This window comes from Austrofundulus limnaeus, unplaced genomic scaffold, assembly GCF_001266775.1.
Source record: "Austrofundulus limnaeus strain Quisiro unplaced genomic scaffold, Austrofundulus_limnaeus-1.0 Scaffold98, whole genome shotgun sequence".
NCBI classification, from domain to species: Eukaryota; Metazoa; Chordata; class Actinopteri; order Cyprinodontiformes; family Rivulidae; genus Austrofundulus; species Austrofundulus limnaeus.
The window spans coordinates 1,287,693-1,294,580 of record NW_013952500.1 but is presented as its reverse complement, the minus strand read 5'-3'; the positions used below and the strand labels follow the sequence as shown (position 1 = coordinate 1,294,580).

General features: G+C 45.1%; 1 pseudogene; it reads right to left on the bottom strand.

Moving 5' to 3' along the window:
• Positions 1–573: 573 nt before the first annotated feature.
• The window catches only part of LOC106520860 (brain-specific angiogenesis inhibitor 1-like), a 21,348-nt pseudogene continuing 15,033 nt past the window's right edge, over positions 574–6,888 (bottom strand).

The window sequence follows — 6,888 nt, the reverse complement described above, 5'->3', positions numbered from 1 at the left end:
AAAGCAACACTGTGAATTAACACCAACAATGGGTGTCAGTTTACTAAGTGTTAAAATAAATAAAGTTTAACACTGAAATTTTAACGCTCCTGTTTTTGATGTGTAGGGAGAGATTAAAAAAGCAGGGAGGCAGCATTGAAGATGAAGCATGGGCACAGCTAAATTTATATTGTTTCCTATTTTTAAATACGATCCTGTCAAATGTTATTTTCTCATTATTGAACTTCACATCATTTTTCCTTGGTAATGATTTGCCTCCCTTAAAATGATGGAAGTAGGACACTTTTATCATCTTAGAAGATTAGTTTTCTGTGAACCTGCAGATCACATCTATATTTAGGGAGTGAACCATTTGCCGGAGGCTTTAATATTAAGTTTCAAAATGATGCCTTTGCTTCTTCAAACTGCTGCATTTTCTGTTCGTTTGACACCTATTTTATTTATAGATGCTGCTTTTTTTATTGTGTTAGAAATCAGAGTCAAGGTGCAAAGCTGATTTTTAAAAAAAGAAGCTGCTCTGTCGAATTTTGTAAAGCTTACGAAACACAAAGTCCAAAAAAAAGATCAGAAACGTTTTCATAAGTAATATAGATTTGTTTTATTAAAAAGAAGTCACATTCATTTTTGTGCTGTGAAAACTGTACATTTACAGGGGTAAAACAGAACATAGAAAACAATGTCTCGACGTGAAAATACAATCGGGCGTTCGAAACGAGTAACTCAGGTGTTTTTGGGAGGTTCAGGAAAGAGGAAGTTGACACGGATGGGGGAGTTGGCTGGTAGAATGCTGAGTTACGGTAACACGCTGTTACAGAAGACATGAGGTTCTATTACCCATCGCAATACCGCTGAGTAATAACAAATATCCTGAAGCACATATAGGAGATAATCATATCATTCACTCAATAAGGTTGTAGTAGAAGTACAATAATCTACTGCTCACAGAGAGCTCCAAATATGGAGTCTTTGTGTGAAAAAATCTCTAAACCAATAAATTCTTTTGATTTTCTAATAGATTTCATCGTACAATATTCTCATAAAGCATCTATGTGCTCTGTAAATATATGGAAGATGGTATAAAAGTTTGGAAATATCGGTAGGAAAAAACTCTGCCTAGATCATAATATCAGTCTTGCTTGAGCATCAAGCGCCCATCATATTGCACTATTTCACACTGATGGCTGAAAACACAAATGTGTTGAAGTTTTAGTATTTCTTTTTTTAAAATCTCTCCGAGGACCCGGATCAGTGCCGGGAGCCTCTGCTCAGTCCAAGAGTCCCGCAAGGCTGAGAAACACAAAAAGGGCGATGATGAAAGGCCTCGCTGATCGCCAGTAAATCCACATGTACGACATGGAAGAGCCTGCACCTCGTGCCAGTTCCAGCCAGCGTTTTACCCAGGGTGCACTGCTCCTTCCTGCGCGAGAGTCTGTGTTCGATCCTGGTGCTGGTGCTTTGGTATCAAAGCCGAATACTGTCGAAAACCAGGAAATGCCGATTAGCTAACCGCCACCTCCATCACCACTCCGTATGTTTGTCCCGATGCAGTCCATCTGGGCTCACAACACACTACGGACGTGTTGAGTCCTTTTTGTTTTTAGAGAACAACGTTGCAGGTAACAAACAATAAACCTTGCGCCTGACAGTAATGAAAATATATAAAAAAATAAAATACAGACTCTACTCTTAATAATGAGAACCATAATGACAATAATTATTGGAATAATAATAACCATGGTGATAAAAGTGATGAAGATCCAGAATCGGAGTCTCAGCAAAGAGAGTCTTTTCTGCTCTGGAGTGACAAATTCAGATGAAAAGCAAATTTCACAATCTGGCAAAATTAAATAAAACAGATGTGGTAAAAGGAATCCACTGCACAAAAACAAAACGTGTGCGCCCATCTACCAAAGTGCACAATACTGGAGAGTAAAACTAGTCCCTTTCCCTTCTTGCCTTGTCTTGATTTGGAAGGTTAACTTTGGCTGTAAGACACACAGCCGAGTGTTCAGGCTGGCCCTCCCCAGAAGCAGGGAGGACGCAGTCTTTTATTGTCATTTATTATTTTCTCCAAAGTTGATTTGAAGGAAGGAAAGAAGCACAGACATGTCGAGCACATCTTCTGAAACCCAAGCTGTCGGGTTCAGGAAACTCCCCGGTGAAGCATTAATGGAGCCCGGTCCGTGGACGCCGCTGATCGCTCCATTAACCCTTTTGGCCTTCAGAAGCACTCTGATAAGAGTCCACGAGGAGAAGCTACATCCAACATTACGTTTGCCCTTCAACCCCACTCCTCCATCACCCCTTCTCTCCCCGCCTTCTCGCTCAGGCTGAGGTTTTGAAGGTAATGATTCGAGGACCGACTCTCCACCCCTTTTTTTGGCTCCTCTACTCGATCCATAAAGGATCCCTTGCCCAAACCAAAAAAGGTGACTGAGGTGAAACTAGGTGGCTTCTCTAGCCCCCTTCCTCCCCCCTCAGACTTCTGTTTGCAGGTCGATAATGTCCTGACCCACCAGGGGGATGGTGGTGCTCGTCTTCTCCCACTCCACAGAGTGCAGCTCCAGAGGCGAGGCGGCTAGGGGCTCCAGGTCTTTACGCACCCATGCTGGGGGTGACTGAGGTATTCCCCGGACTCCTTCCCATGGCCTCTCCATTGGCGCCTGCTGTTTATCCTGTTGGAATACAAAGAAAAGACGATTTAGTACTGATGTCTCTCTCGATTCATTTGTGTCTGAGTAAAAAAAACAATGAAGTGAGCTTCATTAAAGATGAGTCGAATAATTGAATGACTCTTCCTCGAGGCATGTATACTCTCTAATAGTGTGTATTTTTTAATTCTGAGAGTGTGAGGTTGAACATAAACACTCACGCTGTGGTTTGTTTTGTCACTTCCTCCAGAAGACACACTCCATCTCACAGACTGTAAGAAGGAAGAAAATACATTTTTATTCAAATGACCTGAAGGTACCAACAACCACAGCTCAATACACTGTTGCACCTTTTTTTTAAACGGTCATTTTTACTTTGTATAATTGTTTTAATAGAACTACTGCCTCTCTGTTTTTTTCCTTTCATGTTTTATGTAGCATCTCTTGAAAATGAATGTGATTGAAGGTGGTGAACCCATGACAGATTGTTACCTTGCTGTCAGAAGCAGGAGACTCTCTGTCTTTCTCAGCGTGATGCATCTTCCTGTTAAGGTCCTGGAACATGTTCTGGTGGCGTTTCTTGGTGTGCATGATTTTCTATAGAAGGCAGAGAAGCATGCTTAAGATTAGTGCTTGCTGGAGATGCACGAACAACACGTCACAGTTTGGTTTGATCGTTTTTGTAAAGACTGAGTCAAAAATATTCACCTCAAAGTCCAGCTCTGCGTAACGAGACTTTTGTCGCTGCAAATATAAAAGAGACAGAAAAAAAAACTGATTTTAGATTTCGATTCATTGAAACATTTAGGAGGAATGATCGATGCGAAGCGCATCTCGTCTTACCTCCAGGGAGCTCATGGACAGAGTGGAGATGGTCTCGCTCTTGGACATCATCGAGTTCATGGACTCAAACGTGTTCTCCAAGCTGCTGTGGGTGATGTGAGACTCGCTGGACATGTTGTGGATGTTCTGGATCGGCGAGTCTCGCTCCGAGTACGACACGCTGACCTGGTCGGGGGGGATCGACGGCATCCCGAAGGCGGCCTGGGGCTCGGCGAAGGGCCCGCCGAGGTGCATGAGCCTGGCCTGGGGCAGCTGGTCCACGCTGATGTTGTATTTGGTCGGGTCGTCTTTGGGCTTGGACCTCAGGGTGGACGTGGTGTTGGGCATGACCACGTAGCCGCTGCCGTCGGAGAGGCTGCCCTCGGCCTGAGCCAGGGCGAGGTCCGCGTCCAGCTGCTGGAAGAGCTCGCCCTCGCAGACGTACACAGGTTTCCCGCAGGACGGGTCGACGCCTCCCGCCAGCCGGCTTTTCTCTCTCTTCAGGGTCAAAGTGTGGCTGGAGTACTCGGGAACCGCCTGCATGTGGCTGCCCTTGGATGGCAGGGTGTGGAAGTTGGAGCCCATGGGGAGGGGCAGCTGAGGAGGAGGCATCTTTTCTTCAGATGAGCTCTTCATTCCTTTAAGGAAAAACATTTTAAAAAGAGTTAAAACAATAAAGGAACCATGTCTTTTTAAAAAAGCCATCAATAAATGTATGCTGTTTTATGTGCAAGGCTTACATAAATTGAAATGCAAATTAAGTAAGAATGGTTAGAGGCAAGAGGTATGTAAAAGGGGCTTACCTTGTCTGCTTGAGTCTCCATCCTTTTCATTATCAGGCTGCAGATAAAGGAACAAAAACATTCCATTAGGCCCTAATGCATGCATAGATCCATTTAGGAATAAATACAAGAAGCACTCAAGACATTAAAAAGGCAATCAGCCAAAAAAATTTACCATATGCTGGGGGTGACCATTGTGAAGAGAACTGCCAGAGTCTCCATTTCCATCGTCCTTGCGGTCCACCACTCTGCACTTCACAGCCTCCTGAACCTAATAGATGCAGAGAATTCAGAAGGTTAACCATGTTCCGGTTCAAGTCATCTGAACCACCCCCCGTTTTAAACTTCTCACTCCGTCGATCAAAATATTTACCTCTCTGCGCAGGATGCAGTGCACCATGACGATGATGAAACCCTCCAGAGAGTCGAAGACGGCGAAGAGGATCTGAAAGAGGGCGGAGCGGCGGTCGGTGATGGCCAGGACAGCGGACATCCAGGTGAGGGCCAGGAGGGGCAGAACCACGCAGGAGCTCCACAGTGATGCCCTGTGGGATGGAAAAAAACTCCATCAGTTAAAACCGCTGTTTGTTCGATTACCTGACTAAGTGGTCAAAGCAAATGATCTCATAAACGTGCAGCGAAGATCAGTGAGACCTACCCAGCTCTTTCTTTCAGTTTCACATCAGTGATGCCGTCCTTGGATACAAGCTTGTTGAAAACGAGAATACCAATCACCATATTCACCTGTTTCAAGGAGAAAAAAACATATTCATCAGAGAATATCATGATGGGTTTAAAGATTTAAGCTGATAGACTGAGATGTCAAAACGTGAGTACGAACCAGAACAACAGCTGCAGCAGGACCGACGAAGGAGTAGAGGAGTCCACCCTCAAGGGACAACCAACAACTAACAAAAAGAGAAGGATTAACGTTAGCGATTGAGCTGAAAGAGGAGAGAATTTCAAATGAAAGAGAAGATAAATCTGAAGCTGAACTTACTAGTTGACGGTGCCGTATCCTTTAGCTTTGGTGAAACCTACAGAGACGGCCACAACAAGTGCAGGGAGACCTGCGGGGACGGGGAAAACAAACAAACAAAAAAAAAATCACATTAAAATGAGAACTCACAGGGTGAAAAGCAGTGGAGAAAAAAAAAACCCGCTGCAAATAAAAGAAAACGCTTTTGAAATCTCGTCGCCCTTACCCCAGCCGAGGCACAAGAAGCGCTTGCGGATGATGCGGTTGCGCAGACGACCAGTGACGGCCATGTAGGACTGCCAAGCCTCGGTCAGCACCCAGCAGAAGGAGGAGAGGAAAAAGAAGTGGAGGAGAGCGGCGACGAGGGTGCACACCACCTGCAAGATGAAACAAGTAGAGGGGTAAGATGAGAAGCTGTCTTCGGTTTATGAAAAAAAATTAAACAAGTTCAGGTCGGCTAGGACAGGGCCTCACCTTGTTGCGAGCCTGAGTTTGTCCAACAAGAATGAGAGCATTGGAGCAAATTATGGAGAGGCAGAAGTTGATGAGGATGACAGATCGCTCGGAGCGAATGTACCTGATGATTAAAAAAAAAAAGATATGAGATCAGGGCTGAGCAGAGAGAAAAGGGCGAAAGCCCAGACTGTAACGTTAGAGGCTGACGTAACGCTGTGGGGTTACTTACTTCCACACAGAGACATAGATGATGATGAGGAGCAGCAAGGTGAGGGAAGAGACCCCACAGCCAACGATGAGCGTCACGGATGGGAGCAGGGCCTTGTCCATGATCTGCAGAGGGAAAGACAAGACCAAACATGCCTGTTAGTGATGATTACAAACACACACACAGACAAGTCACGCAGAAAACAAACCAGCAAAGAGAATCATACACACCAACGCACACACCGTAAAGAATAAAGAGCCTCTGGATGTGTGCTATCTGGGAAAGCAGACAGCTTCCTAAAGGCAAACAGCTTGACTCAGGCAAGGTGACCTCAAGGTGAACGTGTCAAAAAGATTGAATGGCTAACTATCAAATGGTCCCTGCTTTCCTTTTATGGGGCGTTTTCGTCAGCGAACTGGGTAACCAAGAAAATGTTGCTGTTTTTCACTTATTTCTTTGATCACCAGCCATGTTGTGCGTCTTTTTCACCCCCTTCCCCGTTTGCAACTTTCCCACTGCTTTGATGCATCTTTCCCACTATTTTGACACGCTGCGAGCAGCAGCTTGTTGTTGATCCCTGGGGGGGGGGGCAGGTGGGCCATTATCACCTGTGCATTAATCTGCAACCATCAGCCCCTCTGATCTCTGACAGCAGCTTAGCGCCTGCTGTTGCCAGCAGCAGTGACCGGCCCGTGTTTCAAACGGCCCTGGCGCCCACCACCCTCTGCATGAAACGGGGGGGGGGGGGGGGGGGGCTGAGCAGCTCCTTCAGTCAGAGACTTAAACATCCTTACTGCAGGACGGAGCGCTTCATTCCAACTGCAGTTAGACTGTATAACACATCATGATGTTATCAGTCACTTGGACAACTCACCTACACTGCCATCACTAATATGCACCTTCATATACATTCATTTATGTACTGTACTAGGTATTTGTACATTGTTATATGTCACGAGTAAAGTTTTTTTTTTTTACTTATCTTTATTG